The sequence below is a fragment of the Tachyglossus aculeatus genome, chromosome 3, assembly GCF_015852505.1.
Source record: "Tachyglossus aculeatus isolate mTacAcu1 chromosome 3, mTacAcu1.pri, whole genome shotgun sequence".
Classification (NCBI taxonomy): Eukaryota; Metazoa; Chordata; class Mammalia; order Monotremata; family Tachyglossidae; genus Tachyglossus; species Tachyglossus aculeatus.
In genome coordinates, this window is record NC_052068.1 from 58,189,820 (window position 1) to 58,215,681 (window position 25,862).

Here is a 25,862-nt window from a genome sequence, read left to right on the forward strand (position 1 = left end):
AAGCTTCTGCAATTGCTCCATTTATTTGGCAGAGAGGCATTGAGGCACTGACAGACTGACTTCAGTTCCTAAACTTGTGTATTTAGGGTTTGCCAGGTACAGGCTTATACATGAATTGCCATGTCCTTCATACATTCAATCATTTACTGATTGCTTACTATGTGCAGAGCACTGTACTAAGCACTTGGGAGAGTTCAACAGGGCAATAAACAAGACAATCCCTGCCCACAAAGAGCTTAAGCCTAATTTTCCACCCCTAAGTGCTCTCCCACCTGAGAAGCCATTCATTCTCACCTGCAGGTCTGGGTGTGCAAAGTTCATTCATTCATTTAATCATATTTATTGAGCACTTGCTGTGTGCAGAGCACTGTACTAAGCACTTGGGAAAGTACAACTTAGCTAGCACATGAACCACTTAGTACAGCGCTCTGCACACAGTAAGCACTCAATATGACTGAATGAATGCATGAGTGATTCAAAGACTTTCATCAACAAGCCAGACCCCTTGTTGGATCACGGGGTGTGATGTCAGATACAATAAATAGGACCGGATCTAGCCTACAGCTTTCTTTTACTCTCCTAAAAAGGGAGGTTTCCAACAACCCTATCACCGTGGAGTCCTTTTTGGCTCTGGGTGTTAAATGGAAATGGAAGGCCAGCTCTACAGAGAACTCCAGTTTCCTCAAAGCCTCAGAGCACCACCCAAAAGCTTTGACACTAATCCCTAAGTTTACACTGAATCAGACAGCTGAACTGAAGATTCCTATGCCCAGTTGCAAACAATCATTTATTTATATTGATATCTGTCTCCCCCTCTAGACTGTAAGCTCACTGTGGGTAGAGAATGTCTGTTCATTATTATATTGTACTCGCCCAAGCACTTAGTACTGCACTCCGCACACAGTAAGCATTTATACGACTGAATGAATCGATCATATTTACTCAGCACTTACTGTTTGCAGAGTGCTGTACTAAGCACTTGGGAGGGTACAATATAACAGTGTAAAGGGATTGGTAGACATTCCCTGCCCCAAACAAACTTACAGTCCTAGGAGCATGGGGTTAAGAATGTCTTTAGTGGTTCAAGGGCACTCTGGCTAGAATCTTTACCATGAAGAAGAATGAAGCAACGCAACATTTGTGACTCAGGCTGCACTTGCTGGGGAGTGGGACAAATAGTAGTAATATTCAAGCACTTCATGTGGAAAACACTGTGCTAAGCACTAGAAATTACATACCATTCCTGTCTCTCGGTGGGGCTAGTGCATTCTGGTAGGACCAGCATGGCACAGTGGATTATCTGATATCTACCCAATATTTAGTACAGTACTTGGCACATAGTAGGCACTTAATACCACTATCATTATTATCCTCCTCTGAAGGAAAAGAAAGTTTGGGGAACCGACTCCGGCAAGGACTGGAGCTGCCTCCAGGGTTTCTTCTAAACCTGTCCTATCTCTGGCTCCTGTTGGAGATTCCTACAGGTTAGGAGTTTCTGCTATAAAAGCTCAACTATCCAGACTAAATCTCAGGAACCCACATCTGTCCCAGAAGAATCACTTGATTGTTAACTTCAAAGGCAGGGCCTGAAATATCTATTTCTATTGGATAGTCCTACACACTAAATCAACATTTGCTGAGCTACCCTGAGGGTCAGTCAAATCAATCGTATTCATTGAGCGTTTACTGTGTGCAGAGCACTGTACTGAGCCATTGGGAGAGTACAATATAACAGAGTTGTTAGAGATGTTCCCTGTCCACAATGAGCTTATGATGGCTAATGAAATGGGCGAGGCCACAGAGGCTCCTGGTGTTGCCGTCTCAGAGATCATGTTCCAAGCCTGCAGACAAGGATATGGGGGGTGCCTCTGGGCAGACTCATCGGGCAAGAGATCATCCACTGGCTTGGAGCAAGTCACCATCAGAATGGCGTAGTGGCTGGACTACAGGCCTGGTAATCAGAAGGTCATGGGTTCTAAACCCAGCTCCACCACTTGTCTGCTGTGAAAACTTGGGCAAGTCACTTCACTGTGCCTTAGTTATTAAGTGCCGTCAAGTTGTTGCAGATTCATAGTGACTGCATGGATATACTTTCTCCAGAACATCCTGTCTTCTGCCACAACCCGCAACCTTTCTAATGGTTCTTCATCTATAAAGTGGGGACAGACTGTGAGCCCCACATGCAACAGGGACTGTGTCCAACCCCATTCCCTTGTAACCACCCTAGGGCTTCGTACAGTGCCTGGCACAAAAGAACTTAATACCACAATTTTCATTATTATTATTGTTATTATGAAGACTTCTCAAGCTCATATCTTCCTGGCAGGTCATATTCATCCTTGGACCTCACCTCAGTCATATTTATTGAACACTTATGTTCAGAGTACAGTATACCAATATAACCAAGTTGGTAGACACATTCCCAGCCCACAGGGAGCTTACAGTCACTGGTTCCTAAGTAAAACCCACTCTGAACAGCAAAGGGCACTTAAAAGCAGTTCCTAATATTTATCCATGGAGCTGGTGTGCCAGTGATTTCAACAGCACATCATGTTTATCAATCATTTGAGCACTAACTGTGTGTACTGCACTGTACTAAACACTTGGAAGAGCACAACAGTTGGTAGACATTCCCTTCCCAAAACAAGTTTATGGATACAAATCAGTGGCTCAGTTTCCTCATCTGACATTCAATCCCTGTCCTCTTTCCTTTTAGATTGTGAGGCCCATGTGCGACAGTGTGACTAATCACATTCATTTTATCTGCCCCAGTGCTTGGCACATAGTAAGGACTTACTACTGTTTTGATGATCATCAGGAGCTTTGACTTGGGTCCAAGGACAAGTAGTAGTTCTGCGCTCTGCGATCAGTAGGCATGCCCAACAGTGCCATCGAGAAGGCTTTCCAAATCATCTCTGCTAGACTAAACTGGGCTGGCAAATCTGGGTTCTAATCCTGTTACCACCACTTGTCTGCTGTGTGACCTTGAGTGAGTCACTTATTACCTTTGGGCCTCAGTAACCTCATCTGAAAAACTGGTTTTAAGATTGTGAGCCCCATGTGGGACAGGCACTGTATCCAACCTGATTAGTTTGCATCTACCCGAAGTGCTTAGCACAGTGACTGGCTCATAGTAAAAGCTTAAATACCATAAAGAAAAAAACAAAACAAAGCAAAAAATTTATCCAAAGGCAGGAGCTTGGTATTGGCCCTATAACTCCCCAGCTATGTCTCTTACTTGCTCAGGGTCATCCTGACCAGTAGATTTGCCCAGTGTCCTTGCTACCATGAGCACGGGCCTATTTGTCAGAGAACATGGGTTCTAATCTCTGCCACATGCCTACTGTGTGACCTTGGGTAAGTCACTTCACTTCTCCATGTCTCAGTTACCTCATCTGTAAAGTTGGGATTGAGTATGTGAGCCCCCATGTGGGACAGGGGCTATATTCAACCTGATTACCTTGTATCTACCCCAGTGCTTAGTACAGTGCTTAGTACATAGGAAGCACTTAAATAACCACAATTAAGTGTTTTTTTTTTTTTTAAAAAAAGGGACATGTTGGCCCTAAAAGTTGGGATAAGCACGTGGTTAGGGGTGCGTGGCATGGATAGTCCAGCTTGAGTAGACCCGGGCTATTTAGTACAAGCCACATGGTTTCCAGGGCTGTCTTTAGCAATTTTTCCCTAATCAGTGCCATTACAAGTCTTTAGGGGTGTGGATTTTGCCACCTTTTCTGTCAGGATCATTTGGGGGCTCAGTTGGATCATCTGTTTCCTCAGCTGAGTTCCAAGGCCTCTTTGGATAAGCCCACCTCTTAGAATCTACTATTAAATCCAATTTTTATGAAAAAGGTTTGGCTTTCACTCATTAGAATAGTGCCCTTTCACTTAAAACACTGTGTCACGAAACTCCTCTGTGCCCAAGAGAACCGGACATAGTGGAATTGCTGTTCTATTTCAGCTAGCATATTTATGAGGTGGGATAGAATCTAAGGCAGTTTAGGGTAGTGCCACTGATGTAACTAAGTTTAGCTTTAAGCTTCAGAGATTGAAAGAGTGGGCAATTCTTCTCAAGTTTAAATCAAAGATTTAAGATTCGTCAAGTATATTCCAGCTGCCACTGAGTAATATTTTATTTCATACTACTGAGCACAGAAACCTGGCTCTTTGGTGTTCTGATTGTTTCAGTTCCTTTCATTGCTTACTGTTCCAGGCACTGTATGAAGAGCTGGGGGTATAGACAAGCTAATTAGGTTGGATACATGCCATGTCCCACATGAGGCTCACAGTCAATCCCCATTTTACAGGTGAGGTGACTGAGGCAGAGGATTTAAGTGACTTGTCCAAGGTCATAAAGTCTATTGTTATAGAGAAGCAGTGTAGCTTAGCGGAAAGAGCACAGGCTTGGGAGTCAGAGGACATGGGTTCTAATCTTGGCACCACAATTTATCTGCGGTGTGACCTTGGGCAAGCCACTTAACTTGTGTGCCTCAATTACCTCATCCCATTGTTGGGTAGAGACCGTCTCTATATGTTGCTGATCTGTACTACCCAAGCGCTTAGTCAGTGCTCTGCACACAGTAAGCACTCAATAAATACAACTGAATGAGTGATAACTTTGTAACCTTGCAAGATACAGCTTACAAGAAATCCACTCGAGGGCAAAGTGGACTGGAACACAATAATGGACTACAAAGACACAGCCTTGAGCAGAAAGAGAGGTTGCAGGGGCTCAATCAGGTTGGGGAAGCCTCCTTCAGAGAGAAATATGACTATTTTTTTTTAATAAGGCCAAGGTTGAGGGAGATGCATTTGTTTATGGGATGAAAAGCTAAAGATAGGATAGACTTCAAACTAAAGTCAAGTGCATTTTTGAAGAGGGATTTGTTTAGAGGAGGTATTTTATTGGTAGATTAAAAAGAGGGAGTTGCAAAGAGCACCATCTGGAGAATTTCACCAACAGCTCATCCCTGTCCCCTCTTACTTCCACTCCCCCCCCTGCCCCGGCCTTGAGTAGATATAAACTGCTCGATATTGTTTGTTATAAACAACATTCTTCTAGAGAGTAAATACTCTTGGAGAACTGCTCATTGGTTACTTACACCCTCTTTGTAGGCAGGGAATGTGTCTACCCCCTATGCTCTGTTCTATTCTCCCAAGTGCTTAGTACAGAGATCTGCACACAGTAAACACTCAATACAATTTTTTTATGGCATTTATTAAGCGCTTACTATGTGCAAAGCACTGTTCTACAATTGACAACACTAGCCAAGCTGAAGTTTTCCCCAAGACATTTTCTCTGTCATTCCTGGTTTTCCATTCAAGAAACTGTGTGATGACATCAGGATCCGCTTCTGAATCAGTTACTACTCTTTCCACGTAAACAAAATTTTGAGATGCAGTTAAATTGTTTCCTATTCTGACTCTGGGAATCTGAAGCAGCATGGCTCAGGGGAAACAGCACAGGCTTTGGAGTCAGAGGTCATGGGTTTGAATCCCATCTCTGCCACATGTCTGCTGTGTGACATTGGGCAAGTCACTTAACTTCTCTGAGTCTCAGTTACCTCATCTGTAAAATGAGAATTAAGACTGTGAGTCCCACGTGGGACAACTCAATCACATTGTATCCCCCCAGTGCTTAGAACAGTGCTTTGCACATAGTAAGTGCTTAACAAATGCCATCATTATTATTATTATTCATCAATGTTAGTCTCCCCCCTCAAGACTGTAAACTGGTTGTAGGCAAGGGACATGTCCACCAACTATGTTTAATTGTACTCCCCCAAGTGGAAAAGCAGCATGGCCTAGTGTAAAAAGCAAGGACCTGGGTTCTAATCTCTGCTCTGCCATTTGCTTGCTTGTGACCTCAGGAAAGTCGCTTAACTTCTCTGTGCCTCTGTTCCTTCCACTGGGGATTCTCCCACCATTCTGTTCTCCCTCCTACTTGGAATGTGAGCCCCACATCGGACAGGAACTATGTCTGACTGAACTTGTACTTACCCCAGAGCTTAGAACAGTCAGTCTTATTCATTGAGTGCTTACTGTGTGCAGAGCACTATACTAAGTGCTTGGGAGAGTACAGTATGACAATAGACATTCCCTGCCCACAAACCTACAGACATTAATATAAACGTTACATTCATTCAATCATATTTATTGGGCACTTACTGTGTGATGAGGACTGTACTAAACACTTGGAAGTACAATTCAGTGATAGAGAGATTATCCCTGCCCACACTGGACATGCAGTCTAGATATCTTAGATATCTAGGTAGGTTTACAGATATGTATATAAGTGTTGAGGGGAGGGCCATGAATAAAGGGGGCAAGTCAGGGCAATGCAGAAGAGAACTGAAGGAAAAAGGGGCTTAGTCAGGGAAGGCCTCTTAGATGTAGTGTCAGATACATAGTAAGCTTAACAAATGCCATAAAAAAGAATGCTTAGAACAGTGCTCTGCACATAGTATACAATCAAATATCTCTGATAGTATGCAGAGCAATATCTAATAACAATAATAATAATGCTATTTGTTAAGCACTGATTCTGTGCCAGGCACTGTATTAAGCACTGGGGTGGATGCAAGCTTATCGGAATGAATACAGTGCTTGTCCCACATAGAGTTCACAGTCTTAATTCCCATTGTGCAGATGAGATAACAGGTACAAGGAAGTTAAGTCACTTGTCAAAGGACACCCAGCAGACAAATGGTGGAGCTGGTATTAATACAGGTATAATATTGTACCAGGGGATACAAGGTAATCAAGGTTGTCCCACGTGGGGCTCATAGTCAATCCCCATTTTACAGATAATAATAATAATAATGGCATTTATTAAGCACTTACTATGTGCAAAGCACTGTTCTAAGCGCTGGGGAGGTTACAAGGTGATCAGGTTGTCCCACGGGGGGCTCACAGTCTCCTTCTCATGCTCCCAGGCTCATGCTCTTCCCACTAAAGGAAAGCTGCCAAACAATAAACCTGACGATGTGAACTATCCTCTCCTCTGCTCCAGGTTATGGCTTTCAATCTGATCTTTGTCTTATACCATGGAAGGCATTTGCAATTAAACAATTTCTACTGTAACTAGTTACAGTATTAAGCAGACCAGCACTATGAGAAACTATTAGCTACATAAGACATTTGGTTTTCTTTGAAACAAGAGGACCAACATATCAAAGATTCCTAACTTCCCTTTTATAGATAAGAGCCCTCGAGTTTATAGAATAACAGTGAGTCAACTCAGCATTGCTAAAAAGAATTTGAGTGTCCCCACCCTCTCCCTACTCTTCTCACCTGTAAAACCGGCGGGAAGAGGACTGTTCAAAGTCATCTAGGAGTTTGTTGGCCTTGGCCTAGAGGGAGTAGATTTAAGTTGTAACTTTTCAATTCCTTACCAAACAAGGACACACCACTTTATGATTTATTTTTTCTTATGGTATTAGTTAAGTGCTTACTATGCATTAGGCACTGTGCTAAGCACTGGGGTAGATGCAAGATAATCAAGTTGGATCCCATCCCTATCCCGCATGTCAATCAATCATATTTGAGTACTTGCTGTATGCAAAGAACTGTACTAAGCATTTGAGAAAGTACAATACAAACACCAGCACATTCCCTGCCCACAATTGCTCTCGGTCTTAATCCCTGTTTTACACATGTGGTAACTGAGGCCCAGAGAAGTGAAATGACTTGCCCAAGGTCACACAGCAGACAAGTGGAGGAGCTGGGATTAGAACCCAGATCCTTCTGACTTCCCACACTCCATCTACTAGGTCACACTTCTATTGCTGCTTCTATTTTTTAAGCACTTACTATGTGCCAGGCCTTTTACTAACTGCTGGGGTTGATACAAGCTAATCAAGTTGGACCTAGTTCCTGTCCCATATAGGACTCTCAGTCTTAATCCTCATTTTACAGATCAGGCAACTGAAGCACAGTGAAGTGACCTGCCTAAGGTCACTTAGCAGATATGTGGCAGAACCGGGAGTAGAACCCGGGTCCATTCTCTATCCACTAAGCCATGCTGCTTCTCAAGGGTATATTCTTTGAATCTATGGGGCTTAAGGAGTTAGAAACAAAGCAGGAAACAGCTTTAATGTTCTTTTAAAGTGGACACTGATTGCGGCACCTGGCTTCTGTACTCACAGTGACTATTGAAGACAGGCCCAAAGCCAGTCGGTGGGGCCCTTGGATTAGAGATTAGTGGATGATGGGATGCAAGGTTGTATGGATGGGCATGATCTGAGGACTTTGAAGCACTTCTGACAATACTTGAAAGAACACAATTCCTTAGTTAAGCAAGTCTATGGGGGTACATTTTGTCACCTTGGTCCTCCTCCCATGTAATCCACAAAGGCTTCCCTAGTCTCATTTTCTTCTCAGGACATCCCTGGGGGGCATTGCCCCATTATAGTGAGAGAAACTGAGGTTAAATGCCATGTCAGAGGTCACCCAGGTGCACTCCCTACTAGGCCAAGGACTCCTTCATTCATATTTATTGGACACTTCCCATATGCAGAGCACTGTACTAAGGGCTTTGGAGAGTATAATAATGATAAGCAGGCATTGCCTGTCCACAATGAGTTTACAGTCCAAAGTGAGGGAGAGACATTGACATAAATCAGTGACAGATATGTACACAAGTGCTGTAGGGCTGCGAGGAGAGATGGATAAAGGGAGGAAATCAGGGCAATGCAGAAGGGCGTGGGAGAAGAGGAAGGGAGGGCTTAGGGAAGGCCTCTTGAAGGAGATGTCCCTTCAATAAGGCTTTGAAGGTGGTGATGGGTGGGGCAGGAGCTGGGGAGTAATTGTTGAATTTGAGGAGGGGGGGCATTCGAGGCCAGAGGCAGGATCTGGGCAAGGGGTTGGCTCTTTAAATGATGATGATGGCATTTGTTAAGCACTTACTGTGTGCCAAGCACTGCTCCAAGCGCTGGGGTAGATACAAGATTACCTCACATGGGGCTCACAATCTTAACTCCCTATTTTACAGAGGAGGTAATTGGGCCACAGAGAAGTTAAGTGACACAGCTGACAAGTGGCAAAGTAGGGATTAGAACCCATGACCTTTGACTCCCAACCCCGTACTTTTTCCATTAAGCCAAGTGGCTTCTAGCACTGCTTCTGCTAATAGCTGAATTGTTGGTTCTGCACTGGGATCATGACAGCAGAGATGAATTTTCCATAAGTGACCAGGGAGAGACTAGTTAACCTGTTAACTCACCCCTAGTATTATCAAAATAATCACCTCGTTAACATGGCCCTTAAGCGAAACATTTAGAAATAAAATTTTCATTTTAAATGGTCAAGCATTGAAAATGCAATTTGATGTATCTGTTCTAATCTCACAGCCCAAAGTGAGTTAAAAAAAATTCAGCTGCTGTTTAGTTTTACTGTAAATTGTCTGTTTCCCAATTCAGTTTTATGTGAACAATCTTAACTGGTTAGGATCAACCAGAAGGGAAAAAAAAAAAGTGCTTGCAGGATCTTGTTTCTTTTTACTAATGATGAGGATTCCCTGGGTCTTGGGGTTGAGCCTATCATCGTTTACAATAATTTCAGCCACAAAACCAGAAGTGAGACAGCTCTACTTATCCCCAAAGCAATTGCTTTTCAACCCACGATCTGTGTTTCTCAAGATGAGAAGGCAGAAGCTCCCAGGGACTACTGAGTCCCCAGGTGCAGAACTCCTTGCTGGGGGGATGTGGTGGTGATTCTCAAGGGAATCAAGTGCTCCTTGATTCCCTCAAGCACTTTGATTTCCATGCTACCTCCACAGCACTTACCTACATATAATTGATTTCAGTGTCTGATTTCCCCATCTAGTCTGTAAGCTCCTTGTGGGTAGGGATCACCCACTCCACTCTCCCCATCCCCCTCACCCTACCTCCTTCCCCTCCACACAGCACCTGTATATATGTTTGCACGGATTTATTACTCTATTTTACTTGTACATATTTACTATTCTATTTTGTTAATGACGTGCATCTAGCTTTACTTCTATTTATTCTGATGACTTGACACCTGTCCACATGTTTTGTTGTCTGTCTCCCCCTTCTAGACTGTGAGCCTGTTGTTGGGTAGGGACCGTCTATATGATGTGAACTTGTACTTCCCAAGTGCTTAGTACAGTGCTCTGCACACTAAGCACTCAATAAATACAATTGAATGAATGAATATTGTACTCTCTGGAGTGCTTAGTACAGTGTTCTGCACACAGTAAATACTCAAATACCATAAATTGATTGGTGGGGAAGCAAGTCATTGAATCAGATCAAACAGTTATACCCCATGCCTTGGATCTATGCTATTGCCTCTATCCTTGCCAGCCTTTACAGTGAGGATTTTATTTCTGAAGGAGGACAAGGATGTGAGTGAGGGTTCGTATGAGCAGAGATTTCAGGAAACAGTACTAAGACGATTTACAATAGTGGCAAAAGGATGGAGTTGGAGGGAGAATATAAGTTTAAAATCTTGAGCAGGATTAGATCTGCCACCTGTTTTCTTAGCTTGTGATCAGGAAAGCCAAAGCTTGTTTTGGGAAAGCTTTTGCTTGACTCTTAAAGAGCAGTGGATAAGCCTGTAGCTGAGGAGGCTGGGTTTACTTAGAAGGCATCCAATTCATCTGCTGAAAATGGGAATTTAAAGGTACTATAAGATTATGTAATGTGCCAGGCCTTATGGGACTGTGAACTCTGTTTTTACATGCTTCTAGGATTGATATGTTTGTCCCCATAGGGAGACCAGCAGACCCAAAACAGAGTGCCCTGACAGTTTGCTATGTGGCTCTTCTTGTGGGCAGTGAACATGTGTTTTTTCATTATATTGTACTCTCCCAAGTGCTTAGTACAGTGCTCTGCACACAGTAAGTGCTCAATAAATATGATTTACTGAATGAAGTGGATAGTTATGAGCCTCAGAGCTGGAAGGTCTAGCCTCCAGGTCAGATTCATTCATTCAATCATATTGAACGCTTACTGTGTGCACAGCACTGTAATAAGCACTTGGGAAGTACAAGTCGGCAACATATAGGGACAGTCCCTACACAACAACGGGCTCACAGTATGGGAGAGGGAGACAGACAGCAAAACAAAATATAGACAGGTGTCAAAATCATCAGAACAAACAGAATTATAGCTATGATATACAGATGGGACCTAGACTTTCTGAAAAAAAAAATCTAAGGTTAAAATTTCCATAGCCTTCCTCAGGAGTCCATCCCCCTGTGCACCTCCCAGATTATTATGGTATTCATTAAGTGCTTATTATGAACCAATCACTGTTGTAAGTGCTGGGATAGATAAAAGGTTATCAGTTTAGACACAGTCCCTGTCCTACATGGGGTTCACAGTAGGAGGAAGTAGGATTTAATCCCCATTTTGCAGGTGAGGAAACAGGCACAGAAGTGATTTGTCCAAGGTCACACAGCTGACAAGTGGCAGAGCCAGAATTAGAATTCAGGTCCTCTGACAGGTTGTAGGGTCTCAAAGTCAGTCATACCTATTGATCACTTAGTGTGCGCAAAACACTGTACTAAACACTTGGGAGAGTACAATACAACAATAGAACAGACATTCCATGCCCACAGGGAGTTTGCAGTCCAGAGAATAAGCTGGGATTGTGTCTGCTACCCTCTAAGCCCAGTGTGGGCAGGGGTTGTCTCTATTACTGAGTTTTACTGTCTAAACAGTACAGACCTCTGCACTCAGTAAGCACTTAATCTGATCGAATGAATGTTTCCAAATGCCTCTTGCAGTGCTCTGCACACAGCAGACACTCCAACCCTAATGGCAACAGTCAAGCAACTCAATTCCAAAAGTCCTCTTGCCCTTGGTTTTTTGCCCAACTCAGTCTTGGGAAACTGAGTTTTGGCTTTCAATAGAACAGAACCCTGAGTACTAGTCAGCTGTTAGCTTTCTCTTCTCCAAACTGAATATTCCTCTAATTCCTTTAGATGTCTCTCACTGGGCCATTTTTGCATCCACCAAGTGGTCTACAAGGCAGAATCAAGCTACTCAACCCAAGGAGAAGTTGGATATCCCTTTGCCCAAGGGAGGAACTCAGGAAGGGGGCCAGAAAGATGATCTACTTGGTCCAGGTCTGTGGGCTGGGTAGCAAATCTCAGTCGAGTCAGATGACTGCGCCCTTTAGAGAATCCTAGGAATGGAGTCTACACTGGAGTCATTAGGGCCTACCACTGGACAGAAGTGTTGGTCAAGAAGTGAGTTTGCAACCCTGCACGAAGAGGTAAGGTTCACCGGCACTGGAATATTTGGGGAACTCACAAGATGAGAGATGTGCTTAAGTGGGTCAATGGAATGGGAAAGCAGAAGGAAGACAAATGGATGAATCCCAATAATTAATGGGGTTACTGCAACTAAGCCACAACTGAATAATAATAATAATATAGTTTTGTTAAGCATTGACTACAGGCCAGTCCCTGTACTAAGCGCTGGGGTAGATACAAGCAAATCGGGTAGGATATAGTCCCACATGGGATTCACAGTCTCAATCCCCATTTTAGAGATGAGGTAATTGAGGCACAGAGAAGTAAAGTGACTTGCCCAAGGTCACAGCAGACAAGTGGCAGAGCCAGGATTAGAACCCATGACCTCCTGCCTCCCAGCCTGTTTCTAGCCACTCCGCCACACTGAAAATGACGAAAAATTCAAAGGCGCCAAAATGGCCAAGGAAAGGGGAAAAGACTTGAATAGACTGTATTGCCCAGACAGATAACTTAGAACACTGCTCGGTTAAAATAAGAGTCATATTCCCTGAAATGAAACCTTGAAATCCAAGCAGTTAGAGACTTAAGCAGTGTGGCTCAGTGGAAAGAGCACAGGCTTTGGAGTCAGAGGTTAAGGGTTCAAATCCCGGCTCTGCCAATTGTCAGCTGTGTGACTTTGGGCAAGTCACTTAACTTCTCTGTGCCTCAGTTACCTCATCTGTAAAATGGGGATTAAGACTGAGCTCCCTGTGGGACAACCTGATCACCTTGTAACCTCTCCAGTGCTTAGAACAGTGCTTTGCACATAGTAAGCACTTAATAAATGTCATTATTATTATTATTATTATTATTATAAAAGCCTGATCTCCTAGTCAAGTTCTGTTTCTTCCCCTCTCTTCTGTATACCTGGCTTCTACTAGCAGTTCCATGAGCACTTTTGAACCCATGGTGTTTGAGCACTTACTTTGCTCAAAGCACTTTACTAAGAACTAGGGAAAGTACAATATAATGGGTAGACACAATCTCTACCCTCAAATTGCATTCTACTCAATAGGTCCAAGTGAGCTTAACCCAACAGCAGCATCCAAACCTCTCATCTGGTCTAGTCCAGCTCCAGCAAGAAAAAATTTAGAGCCAATGGGATAGAAAAGTGAAAATTCAGGTTACTGTCCTAATCATCTGAAGGTAAAGTATTCCTGCTAGCATGGCCAAGCCTAGAGATGAGGTGTCCTTTTATAGAGATGGGTGACCTAGTGGACAGAGCATGGGCCTGAGAATTAGAGGATATGGGTTCTACTCCTGGCTCTGCTGTATGCCCACTCATTTCACTGTTCTGTGCTCTCAGTTTCCTCTTCTGTAAAATAGGGATCTAATACCTTTTCACCCTCCTACTTTGTCTGTGAACCCCATGTGGGTCAGGGACTCTGTCTGATATGATTACTTTGTATCTACCCAGAACTTAGCACAATGCCTGGCATGTAGTACTTTCCAAGTGCTTAGTACAGTGCTCTGCACAGAGTAAACACTGAATAAATACAATTGAATGAATGTAGTAAGAACTCTATGCAAGGTGCTCTATAGAGCTCCACACATTTGTGAAGTCATTCTAAGAGAGCAGAGGGAAGGGAGGTTGTTGGGTAGACTTGCCAACTGCCTTTCCCCCTAAAAAAAACAACTGTGAGCCCATTGTGGGCAGGGATTTTCTTTTTCTATTGCTGCATTGTACTTTCCAAGTGCTTAGTAAATGCTCTGCACACAATAAGTGCTCAGTAAATGATTGAATGAATGGTAAATTGCACAATATCTGGAAATCACCTGTACTTTTTTCTTCCTCCCCCACTTAAGACTATTTACCACCCCTGTTTTCCCTGTACCTTGTATGGCTGTAGCATACTGCAACAATTCACAGCATTTTATTGCCAAGATCCCAAATCCAATTAGGCCAAGAAGCCATAATCCTGCAAGAGGGGACTGGTGTTCTTGTTCTTAAAGCAAATGCAAAATTTTACATGCCCTGCTCAGTCAGAAATCTGATCTTGATCTTCTGGTTAAGGTTTATCCGACAGCCAAGAGGAAACATTACATATCTTCCCTTCAAAATCTTGCTCCTATTGCACACATCAATATTCTCTTCTGGAATAGGAGAAAAAATGTCTGTGATCAAGGAGATTGCTAAGGAATTGAATCATCCCTTGTTCATATGTATTAAAAAGGAGTGCCACTACACATCCTAGTCCATTTGACTGTCAAATGTTTCTCCCATAAAAATACCTATATGAAAGAACTTACCTTAGACTCACCTAGAAGGGGGCAGGGGGAGATATGAATTAGAACTAGGGCCTTCTTGGCTTATCAACACTAGAGGAAATTGCTTTTTATGTTGTACCCAAGTGTTCATTAGGAAATAGAGGCCAAAAAGACCCTTAGACACCTAGGATTTGTATTCCTCTCCCCTTTCAGCCCCTACCCCAATAAACTGAGTGTGAGTTAAAAGACTAGTTATTACTGCTCCACCCCCTCTACCTCAAAAAACTTGATCTCAATAGACAATCTCACTTATCACTTATGTAGATGTGGGCTTTCTCCCTGAATTCCCCTCTACCTGCTCAAGAGGACTTCCTCCTGAAAATACGCCATTTATTGGCCTTGACTTATTAGCACTCAGAGTTACTTAAGCTGAGTGCCAAGTACTGTACTGATTAGGAAAGTGCACCAGAACAAAACAGATTACCTGCCCACATGGAATTTATAACCTAGTGAACCTGCTAGACAAACTACTTATTGTATGAAGAGATAAGTTTTAGTCACATGCCCTGAGATGGCACCTTTAAATACTAGCACAGATGATCAAGTCTCTTGTGACATCTTGCTGTGATATCTCCATTATAAAGAGATAGCTTCATGACCTGAGGACTCAATTTAATGCCTCCCTTGTCCTTTGACCTACTTTTCTACGAGATATAGAACTCTTTTCTATAGCTTCATCTCCTTAGGGGTTACCTTGAAAGTCTGTCAAATAGGCGATAGTAAAAGCTTTGTTAACCTATAAGGAGGGCAACAGACTGCACAGATGGTTTTATCCTACTCTGATGATGGGTTCAATGGGCTGTAGAGAAACCCTTAAGAAAAATCACATAGGTAAGAGACTAGCTTAAAGATAGAAGGGTGAAAGCCAGGACTCTGCACTAATAACCTCCAGGGTTGCTAGTTAAAACATGGCTCTCCTCAAAGACTGCCCTCACAAGCTAGGATGGAAATGCTCCATAAGTAGCCCTACACAAGTGGTCTTTCCCTGAAGGAGGGGTGAGGAATTCCAGTTCACCCAACTGAGGGTGTACTTTCCGGTTAGAAGTCTGTTTTTAACCCTGATTTAGGGATGATAGGTGGCACATTACCAAAATAAACACTGCACGTATCCCTGCTTCTGGCCACCACTGAAGCTTACTTCCTAGATGGCAACTACCAGTAAAGCAGAGGACCAGTTAGGTTTCATTCATTCAATCATATTAAGTGCACTGTACTGAGCACTTGGGGAAGTACAATACAATAAACAGTAACAATCCCTGCCAACAATTAGCTCACAATCTTGGGTGGGGGAGGGGGAGAGGAGACAGAAATCAATAAAGAGACATCAGTACAAATACAATTACAGATAAATTACAGCCACTTAAAAGTGGCTGAGCTACAGCTCCATGATGTTTCCCCCTAATAATCCATCACCACACTAAACTCCTCCCTGCTGACCCTGGAAAGATTACCGTACACTTGAGGAAAGATAGGGTTTTTGCCAGTCAGGAGAATAGAAGACAACCCATCCTGTTCCTCAGGTGTCTCATATTGCCATTCTGGTTAGGAAGGAAGAACCATTGTGCTCTCTAATAAGAAGTGCAAACAGAACTTTGGAGTTAATTAGCTGTCAAGCACCATCAGCTGCTGGGCCTTTGTTTTGAAGTTTTTAGAGGCGCTTGTTATGAGCAGGGAAAGTGTCCACCACCTGTTAGATTTTACACTCCCAAAGGTTCAGTACAGGGCTCTGCACACTGTTAGTGTTCAATAAATATAAATTGTTGATTATAATCACTCAAGGGTGCTCAAGATGCCAAGTATTCGTGCTTCCTTCCCCTTCAGATGGTTAAGTGTTTCAAAGTTTTAGCTAGGACATTGAGAAGAGTAGCCAGGGATGATTCATTTGGTAAATAGAAAAGCTTCGGCTACAAAACTTGTACAGCAGAGTTTGTAACAGGTCGGCTTGATTCTCAAGTGTTGTTGTATTACTGCACTATTATAGCTCTACCTTACCTAAAGTGTACTGTTGGAAATTCATTACTGCTGTAATTCCCCTGGCTCTCACTGTCCAAATAGATGGCCACGTTATTGTCAGTTGGCCAATCATCAATCATATTTATTGAGTGCTTACTGTGTGCAGAGCACTGTACTAAGCGCTTGGGAAGTACAAGTTGGCAACATATAGAGACAGTCCCTACCCAACAGTGGGCTCACAGTCTAAAAGGGGGAGACAGAGAACAAAACCAAACACACTAACAAAATAAATAGAATAGATATGTACAAGTAAAATAGAGTAATAAATATGTACAAACATATATACAGGTCCTGTGGGGAAGGGAAGGAGGTAAGATGGGGGGATGGAGAGGGGAACGAGGGGGAGAGGAAGGAAGGGGCTCAGTCTGGGAAGGCCTCCTGGAGGAAGTGAGCTCTCAGTAGGGCATAGAGGGGAGGAAGAGAGCTAGCTTGGCGGATGGGCAGAGGGAGGGCATTCCAATCATGAAACAAGAACGTGAGTAAAGATGTTGCTATGATCCTTCCAATATGAACAAGCAGCAAACACCAAACATACAAAGAATAGAGCACCAGAAAGTCACTCTAATGCAGAGTTGGAATGATACTGTTGAATTAGTAGCCATGTGAGGTCATGATAGTGTGTTAAATTGCACTAAATGCTTTCACAATAGTTTAATTAGATCCATGAGGCACAATCAAGTGAACTCTTGCTCCTGACTCATCTTAAAAGAAGTTCAGATCCACTCCCCTAGCCCCCAGATTTGATAGGGAAGTGACTGCCATCTGCAACATTAGCTACTACTAATCCAGGAGCATCGTTCGAAACCGGTTCACACAACCTGGATCAAACGGCTTTCCCAAAACGCTCATTTCACTGCCAGGAGGTGCTAGACTTTAAACAGATTGCCCACCTTTCTCAGAGAAAGGGGGAAAACTAGCCACCACGCAGATTGAAAGCAGCTTGTGTTTTCTTAAAACCAAAGGGGGATATGCCTGGAACAGACACATTCACAAATAGGCTACCGGGGCTATACAATAATCCTTTTATCCTGCCTCTTTGGAAAACCATTTACCATTGTTTATAGGTCTATTTACTTTATGTATTCTGTTAATTAAGAATGCAGTCCTGTTTATTTTCTTCCATGTCCCAGAACATAGACGGTACAGCAGCAGGTCTAAGCCAAAACTACCAGGTTCCAAAGGCCATCAAACCTCATTACAGGGGGATTAAACCCACTTGGGTTAGATCAGGCTAAAACCAGTGTGTTGAAGAAATAATCATGCTAAATTGCAAAAAAAGCTTAGTGCAATCACTGCATGGCTTCAGCTGAGGAACGCTAGTCCTGTCTAGGAAGCCTCAAGGGGGCTTAATACTTTCCTGGACGGGTTTCATGTTGTGTTTTTGCAACTGGCTATTTGATTTAACAACATTTAGTCAAGCAGAAGGAGCTCTGGGGCATTAATTGTGAGGGGGAGGTGGGAAGCCTGTGGAGTAGGAGAAGAGACCTGAAAAGAAAGCAAGTTATACGGACACAGCCTGACTGCCTCGAAGCAGTCCAAAAGAAATTCGGTCTTCCACCACAGATCTTTAACTCCCTTTGGGGTAATTTGGGTTGCTTTCCCACCTCTCTAGAGGGCGTGGGCAGCTTCTGGTACCCCAAAGTTTAACTTGGCTTTGTGAGTAGCCCCCCAAAAACATTGCTCCCTCTTGCCTCCTCCAGGCTCTGATTGGAGGAGGAGGAGGGAATCCGGTTTCAGATTTCTGGGCTTGTAAACTGCAACTGGGGATGGCCTTGCAGCAGACTGGAGGACAGTGATGTCCAGCTGCAGAAATCCAGCTTGGATTGCGTTCAGAGGTGGAAAGTGAGCTGGGGACAGGGAGCAAGGGGTTGGTGTCCCCCGGGAACCGCCGCGCCTTATAACCCCCTGAGTCCCCTCTCCCTCCGGTGGGGTCGTTAAGCCCGGGAGAGGGTCCCTGGGGTCTGGTCCCGGTCACCCCCTAACCCCTCGGGGCTGGAGACGCCAAGTCGGAGGGTCTCCGCCTGCGCCCTGAGCGCACCCCGGGAAATTCATTCTTTCAATCGTATCCATTGAGCGCTTACTGAGTGCAAAGTACTGTACTAAACGCTTGGAAAGTTCAATTCAGCAACAGAGACAATCCCTGCCCACAATGGCTCACAGTCTAGAAGGGGGGGAGACAGGCATCAAAACAAGTAAACAGGCATCAATATGAATAGAATTATAGATATAACACATTAATAAATAGAATATGTACACACATACACACAAGTGCTGTGGGGCGGGGGGGGGGGGGAGAAGAGCAGGGGGAGGGGAGGAGCAAAGGAGAAGGGGGGCTTAGTCTTAGAAATGCGCCCTGGTAAATGTGGGGGGATGGAGAGCTCTGAAGTCCCGGCATCTTCCGGGGACATGGAGAGGGCTAGAGAGACTTTTGCTCCCTGGCTCAGTTTTTCCCGAACCCCCAGCCTATCTTGCGGGGCAAGAGGGAAGACAGCTCCCCTCCTTCCGCCGGGATCCCCTCCCTTAGCTCCTCATCTGTGTACCCCAAGGCAGGTACCCCGCTTTCGCCTCCCCAGATACTCCGCTCCTTCAACTCACGCCCCAGTCTATTTGCCCAGCGCTTGGCACATGGTAAGCACTTAAATACCATCATTATTATTCTATACACCGCACGACTACACCCTCTCCCCTATTAAATATCCCTGCCCCTCCAAAACAGATCCGCCTGCCCCCCCCCCCACTAGATTCCCCTCAAAGGCAGAAAGGCCCGCCCATCCTCAGATCCCCCCAAGAGTAGATCTGCCTACCCCCAAGGGGCTCCCAAGAATAGATCCGCCTGTGCCCCCAAGAGCCCCCCCCCAGATCTCCCCAAGAGCAGATCTTCCTGCTCCCCAACCCGTCCCCCCAAGAGCAAATCCGCCTACCCTCCTACGTCCCTTCAAGATCCTCCCAAAAGTAGATAATTCTGCCCCCCAAGAACAGATCCGCCTGCCCCCCATGTCCCCCTAAGATCCTCCCAAGAGCAGAAAAGTCTGCCCCCCAGATCCCCCCAACAGCAGGTAAGTGTTCCCCAGATCCCCCCAAGAGCAGATCCGCCTGCCCCCGTCCCCTCAAAATCCTCTCAAGAGCAGACAAGCCTGCCCCCCAAGCCCACTAGAAGCAGATTCCCCTGCCCCCCAAAGTTCCCCCAAAATCCTTCCAAGAACAGAGAAGCCTGCCCCCCAAGTTCCTCCAAAGCAGATCCCCCTACCCCCCAAAGTCCCCCCAAGAATAAGCCTGGCCCCGAAGCCCCCCAACGTCCCCCCCAAATCCTCCCAAGAGCAGACAAGCCTGCCCCCAAGCCCCCCAACGTCCCCCAAAATCCTCTCAAGAGCAGACAAGCCTGCCCCCCAAGCCCCCCAAAGCAGATCCCCTTCCCCCCAAAGTCCCCCCAAATCCTCCCAAGAGTAGACAAGCCTGCCCCCCAAGCCCCCCCAAAGCAGATCCCCCTAGCCCCCAAAGTCCCCTTAAGAACAAATAAGCCTGCCCCCGAAGCCCCCAACATCCCCCCAAATCCTCCCAAGAACAGACAAGCCTGCCCCCAAGCTCCCCAAAAGCAGATCCCCCTGCCCCCCAACGTCCCCCAAAATCCTCCCAAGAACAGACAAGCCTGCCCCCCAAGCCCCTCAACGTCCCCCCAAATCCCAAGAGCAGACAAGCCTGCCCCCCAAGCCCCCCAACGTCCCCCCAAGCCCCCCCAAAGCAGATCCCCTCCCCCCAAAGTCCCCCCAAATCCTCCCAGGAGCAGCCCAGCCTGCCCCTCTAAGCTCCCCAAAGCAGGCCCCCCCCCCCCCCAAAGTCCCCCCAAGAACAAATAAGCCTGCCCCCCAACGTCCCCCCCCGCAGCAGCTTCCCGGGGTACTCACGGTCGGGGGGCTTTGGGGCTGGCCCCGGGCTGTGTCCTGCAGGCGAGCGGCCCCCCCCCCGGGGGCGCCGGTTAAATAGCCCTTAGGCCTGTCGGCGGGGCCCGACCACAGGGGCCGCTTCCAATCAGGGGCCGGGCCAGCCAACGGGCCAGGGGCGAGCAGCTGAGCGCGGCGGCCGCCCAGGAATGCGCCGGGATGTTTCCGGGCCGGACCGGGCCGGGCTATTCCACTCCCCCTGGCCCCGCACCCCCGCCCCTCCCCTCCTTTCCTCTCCCCTCCCCTCCGGCCGGCCCCCTGGGTCTGCCCAATCGCCCAAACTTAACTGTTTGCTGCCCAAGGGGCGCCCCCACCATCCCCCACCCCCCAACAACGGCAGGGAAACGTCCTGGAGAGGATAGCCACTCCCGGCCCTAATAATAATAATGATGATGGGCTTTGTGAAGTGCTTACTATGTGCCAAGCACTGTGGGGGGTACAAGGTGATCAGGTTGTCCCACGTGGGGCTCACAGTCTTAATCCCCATTTTACAGGTGAGGGAACTGAGGCGCAGAGAAGTTTAGTGACTTGCCCAAGGCCACACAGCTGATAAGTGGCAGAGTCGGGATTCGAACACATGACCGAGCCCTAGCCCAACCTCAGCCCCAGCTCAGCTCTAGCCCACCCCCATTCACAATAATAATCAATCAATCGTATTTATTGAGCTCTTACTGTGTGCAGAGCACTGTACTAAGCGCTTGGGAAGTACAAGTTGGCAACATATAGAGACAGTCCCTAGCCAACAGTGGGCTCACAGTCTAAAAGGGGGAGACAGAACAAAAACAAACATACTAACAAAATAAGATAATAATAATAATAAATAATGGTGTTATTAAGTGCTTACTAGGTGCCAAGCACCGTTCTAAGCACGGGGGGGATACAAGGTAATCAGATTGTCCCACATGGGACTCACAGTCTTAATCCCCATTTTACAGATGAGGGAATTGAGGCACGGAGGAGTTAAGTCACTTGCCCAAAGCCACACAGCTGACAAATGGCAGAGCCGGGATTAGAACCCATGACCTCTGACTCCCAAGCCCGTGATCTTTCCACTGACCCACACTGCTTCTCTATTCATTCATTCAATCGTATTCATTCATTCATTCATTCAATCAAGCGTATTTATTAAGTGCTTACTGTGTGCAGAGCACTGTACTAAGCACTTGGGAAGTAAAAGTTGGCAACATATAGAGATGGCCCCTACGCAACAAGGGGCTCACAATCTAGCCCCTGCCCCATCTCAGCTCCAGCCCACCCCCAGGCTCAGCCCCATCTCCACCCCCATTCACAATAATAATAATAATAATAATGGTGTTCATTAAGCGCTTACTATGTGCCAAGCACCGTTCTAAGCGCTGGGGGGGATTCAAGGCAATCAGATTGTCCCACATGGGACTCACAGTTTTAATCCCCATTTTACAGATGAGGGAACTGAAGCCCAGAGAAGTTAAGTGACTTGCCCAAAATCGCACAGCTGACAAATGGCAGAGCCGGGATTAGAACACATGACCTCTGACTCCCAAACCGTGATCCTTCCCACGCTGCTTCTCCATTCATTGTCGTATTTATTGAGCGCTTACTGCGTGCAGAGCACTGTACTGAGCGCTTGGGAAGTACAAGTTGGCAACATATAGAGATGGTCCCTACCCAACAATGGGCTCATTAGCCTCAACCCCAGCATCAGGCTCAGTCCAGTGCCAGTCCCAACTCCAGTCCACCCCCAGTCCCAGCCCCAAATCCCAGCCCCAGCCCTAATCCCAATCCCAGCTCTAGAGCCAGTCTCAGGCCCAGCCCCACCTCCAGTCCCCCCAGCCTTGCTAGCCCCATTTCCAGCCCATCCCCAGCCCTAGTCCCAGCTCAATCCAGCCCCAGCCCCAATCTCCACCCCAACCACAGTTCCCAGTCCCAGCGCGCGAATCCCAGTCCCAGCCCCAGCCCCTTAGGGACCCGGACACAGAGGAAGGGCTGAGAGGTTGGCTTGTTTCAGCTCACCATTCGCTTTGCAGCTTCCCTGTTGGGCACATAAGGGGCCTCCAGGCTGAACCAGGGCTGGACTCGGGCCGCTCAGCGTGGTCGGTTGTGGTGGGAGCCAGGTCCTTCCCTCCCTCCTCGTGCGACTCTAAAGTCTAAAGTCCTCCCTCAGTGAAAGAAGGAGCATCTCACCCCAGAGGTGGCCGCAACAGTGAAAAAGAAATGGTGTAAAGACTCTTTCCCTCACCCCCTCAGTGCACACACATACACACACACCCACACACAGTGCATTTCCAGAATTGAGACTATGCTATGGCATTCTTCTACATGAAAAGCAGGATATTAATTCTCTTGCCGATTATTTTCTCAACTCCAAAAATTGCTACCCAGTAATTAAGTAGACCAACGGCAACCACTAACTGAACCAGAGCAGGCAGTCTGGTGCCCTCCTGACTTGCTTTGCTTCATTTTTCAATGCTTTTAAGAATTCCCTTAACCAGACACCGCATTGTCCAGTATTAGCAGAAGTAATAGTAGTAGTTGTTATCATCATCATAATACCTACTGAGTACCCACTGGCTGCGATGCACTGTGTCTAGTGGGAAGATCAGGAGTCTGGGAGTCAATGGACCTGGGTTTTAATCTTAGTTCCATCCTCAGCCTGCTCTGGGATCTTGGCACGTAACTCCTCTGTGCCTCAGTTTCCACATCTCTAAAATGGGGATTAAATAGTTGTCTCAGACTATGAGCCCCATATGAGACAGGGACTATGTCAGATATGATTGTATTGTATCTACCCCAGCCCTTAGTATAATGCTTGACAAATACCATGGTTTTTACTAATGTTTTCATAGAATTCTGCTACCCAGGCATTACACCATACAGTAATAGTAATAGTTATTGAGCTCCCATTAGGTGCAATCCACTGTGCTAATCCTTTGCAAACTACGAAACACATTCTCTGCCCACAAGGAATTTACAGTGATGCATCGGTAGATTCAATCTATCACCAATTCCTGTCGGTTCAATCTTCACATCACAAAAATCCACACTTTCTTCTCCATTCAAACTGCTACCATGTTAATCCAAGCATTTATCCTATCCCACCTTGAATACCGTATCAGCCTCCTTGCTTCTTGTCTCTCCCCACTCCAATCTGTGCTTCACTCGGCTGCCCAGACCACCTTTTTACAAAAATGTACAGTCCACGTCTCCCCACTCCTCAAAAACCTCCAGTGGTTGCCCATACACTGTTGCATCAAACAGAAACTCCTTACTATTGGTATTAGTATTAGTATTGGTATTGGTATTTGTTCTCCTTACTAATACCATGTGTTCAAATTCCGGCTCTGCCACTTGTCAGTTGCGTGACTCTGGGCAAGTCACTTCTCTGGGCCTCAGTTCCCTCATCTGTAAAATGGGGATTCAGACTGTGAGCCCCACCTGGGACAACCTGATCACCTTGTATCCTCCCCAGTGCTTAGAACAGTGCTTTGCACATAGTAAGTGCTTAGCAAATGCCATTATTATTATTATTATTATTATTATTGGCTTTGAATCACTCAATCGCCTTGCCTGTTCCTACCTAAACTCACTGCTCTCCTTTTTTTTTAAATAATATTTGTTAAGTGCTCACTTTGTGCCAGTCACTGTACCTAAGTGCTGGGAAAGATACCCTGTCCCACATGCGGCTCATTTTACAGAAGAGGTAACTGAGGCACAGGAAAGTCAAGTGACTTGCCCACAGGCACACAGCCCAGCCTGCACACTTCACTCCTCTAATGCCAACCTAATCACTGTACCTCCACCTCATCTATCTCACCAATGACCTTTCACCCACCTCTTGTCTCTGGCATAGAACATCTTCCCTCCTCATATCTGACAGACAATTACTCTCCCCTACTTAAAAGCCTTATTGAAAGCTCATCTCCTCCAAGAGGTATTCCCTGACTAAGCCCTCATTTCCTCTTTTCCCACTTCCTTCTGTCACCCTGATTTACTCCTTCTATTCACCCCTCCCTCCGCCCCACAGCACTTATGTGTATATCTATATTTATTTATATTACTGTATGTCTCCCCTCTAGACCATGAGCTCATTATAGGCAGAGAACGTGCCCACCAACTCTGGTGTATTTTCCCCTCCCAAGTGCTTTGTACAGCACCCTGCACAGAGTAAGCTCTCACTAAATATGATCGATTGGTTGAGATAGACACAGAAGTCCAAAATGAAATCAAGAAGGCCAGTATGTCGATCAATCAATCATATTTATTGAGTACTGACTCTGTGCAGAGCACTGTACTAAACTAAACAGGCAATAAAGTCAACTTCTCTAGTAGTTCCATCAGCATTATGTATGAACTACACTTAACATCAGATAGCAAAACTGGATCACAAACAACAAAGTTCTGGAATAGAGTCAGTCCCCTAGCATTGAGGTTCATTCGACACAACTATCCTGGGTGGGAGACATGAAGGGAAATGAAGACTGCAGGATACCCACACAGCTGCTGTTTAGGGAGCTGAAACTGGAAAGTGGAAAGTAAGGAGGACAGAGGAAACATTTCAAAGATACAGTAAAACAAGTCTCAGGAAGTGCAGCATTCCGGATGAAAACAGGGGACAATTGCCAGAGATAGACTGATGTGGGGTACCACCATCAAGAAAGGAGTGGGGTTTTTTTCAAGTGGAAAGGGCATAAGGATTATGAGACAAGGAGGCAAAAGTGAAATCAATGTTGGGCAAAGCAAGCAACCAACCTGACAGTACATCCAGGACAGGCTTTGTGTGTATATGTACAATGCAGTAACAACTGTGGTCCTATATTTTCCTTTTACTATCAGTAGCCTCTTCTTTGAATACCAAGGGTAGCCATATATACGTATAGTATCTTCCCCTCTCAGGGTCACGCCTGGAGAGTTTCCAGTCCTCTACCAGTCTTGGCTACGGGAGGGAGGGTCAAGCAGAGGCCTACCCATTCCATTCCTAGCTTGGCCAGTGGGTAACGAGTGGAAGGCAATCTACTACAAGTCAAAACTTCCCTGTGCTGGGCAGCAGCGGCACGGGAGAGAGTCGAGGGCAGAGACTCAAGTTCACTGAGCGGAAGGAGGCAATGGTAAACCACTTCCTTACTTTTACCAAGAAAACTCTAAGGACCCACCACCAGAACAATTGCAGATGGAGGTGGGGCATTCTGGGAGAGATTTGTCCATGGTGTCACTATGGATAAGAGATGACTCGACAGCATAAGACCAGATGCATAGTATAGAGAAGCAGCATGGCTTATTGAAAAGAGCACAGGCTTGGGAGTCAGAGGTCGTAGGTTCTAATCCCAGCTCTGCCACTTTGACAGCTATGTGCCTCTGGGCAAGTCACCTCACTTCTCTATGCCTCAGTTAGTTACCTCATC

The 25,862-nt window shown here is 45.7% G+C and overlaps 1 protein-coding gene and 1 non-coding gene across 3 annotated transcripts in view; one reads left to right on the plus strand and one right to left on the minus strand.

The window, feature by feature from the left end:
- Positions 1 to 22,560, minus strand: part of DAB2 (DAB adaptor protein 2) — an 86,586-nt gene extending 64,026 nt beyond the window's left edge. The window contains exon 1 of one of the 2 annotated variants that reach the window (XM_038743681.1): positions 22,477 to 22,560. The gene's annotated coding sequence lies outside the window, so the exon portion shown is untranslated. Of the gene's footprint in view, positions 1 to 20,448; positions 20,592 to 22,476 lie in introns of those variants that run through there. The other variant, XM_038743680.1, reaches the window with a different exon arrangement.
- Positions 22,561 to 25,346: 2,786 nt separating this feature from the next.
- On the plus strand, positions 25,347 to 25,484 carry LOC119926334. The gene has a single exon (XR_005450220.1). It is a non-coding gene; the product is annotated as a small nucleolar RNA SNORA7 (small nucleolar RNA).
- Positions 25,485 to 25,862: the final 378 nt, after the last annotated feature.